At 38.2% G+C, this 1015-nt stretch overlaps 1 protein-coding gene and 2 long non-coding RNA genes across 3 annotated transcripts in view; 2 read left to right on the forward strand and 1 right to left on the reverse strand.

Annotated features, from left to right (window-relative positions):
* The window catches only part of LOC106884207 (uncharacterized), an 83212-nt gene that overhangs the window by 42908 nt on the left and 39289 nt on the right, over positions 1 to 1015 (forward strand). The gene's annotated exons all lie outside the window — the stretch shown is intronic.
* The window catches only part of LOC128250526 (uncharacterized), a 34059-nt gene that overhangs the window by 14827 nt on the left and 18217 nt on the right, over positions 1 to 1015 (reverse strand). The gene's annotated exons all lie outside the window — the stretch shown is intronic.
* Positions 1 to 1015, forward strand: part of LOC128250524 (uncharacterized) — a 15765-nt gene that overhangs the window by 2107 nt on the left and 12643 nt on the right. The gene's annotated exons all lie outside the window — the stretch shown is intronic.

The raw sequence follows: 1015 nt of genomic DNA on the forward strand, positions 1-1015 counted from the left end.
GGAATCCAAAGAGAGTTGTGGAAACACTTTTCTATTGCATATTCAGTATTTTACTTCCCTTGGGTCCACATTCAGGGAGTAACAGTAGTCCTGTCTTGTACTCTACTGAAACAGACTCTTTTGCAAATCTATAACAGTCTTTGCGATTTTACTTATCAGTTTTACAACACTAGCTTTCGTTTTTTTGCCCTTTCATTTTCATAGAGGTCTTTGAGATCACGTTCAATCTCGAGCAGTGTTTGTTTGTGATAGGATTCTTCACTATCCTTTAGTGGCCCTTTAAAACAATTTGAAGTGTTTTGCTCGTCGTTTCATTAGAATCTAGTTATCCATGATAATTATGTTTTTCTCTTAGTTGACATTCCCTCAGGAGAAATCTTACTGCAGATGTCTGGCATTATTGTCGTAATATGTTTCAACCTTGTTAGGTTGAGCAGATCTGCTGCATGAATACACATTTGTGGAGTCAGGAGGGACTGACATGTAATGATATGCCTAAGAGGAGGCGGGCCTCAAGCCACTTGACATTAGGGAGGTAGACGTTTCCTAGAGAAAGTATTATAAGGCTGTCATATGTTAATACTTCTTCTAACTTTTCGATGCTCTCTTCGAACGTGTGCCTATGATTTGGTGTGTGTGGTGGACGATATTTAGAACGTATTACCATTTTCATCTGTTTACTGTGTACCATCAGTGTGTCATAAATTGAGTTTGAGTGTCACAGGCTTGACACTTGCCGGATGTGAATAACCGTTTCAACAATTTCAACCGCATCAGTCTTGTTTTACTCATCTTTAATATTTCTGCCAACTTACCATTATTTATTAGGTTTCTATTAATCCAGTCTACATATAATAGCTCTAACACCTCAGTAGCAATTGACTAAGAAAAAGCATGACGTTTCGCAGCTTTTATAAGGACAGCGGTTATGAAACTGACAAATAATATCAGTTCACCACCACAACAACTACACCCACCCTACAAAAATATTGGTGGAATTTGGGGTCACACCAAC

This window comes from Octopus bimaculoides, chromosome 2 (genome assembly GCF_001194135.2).
Source record: "Octopus bimaculoides isolate UCB-OBI-ISO-001 chromosome 2, ASM119413v2, whole genome shotgun sequence".
NCBI classification, from domain to species: Eukaryota; Metazoa; Mollusca; class Cephalopoda; order Octopoda; family Octopodidae; genus Octopus; species Octopus bimaculoides.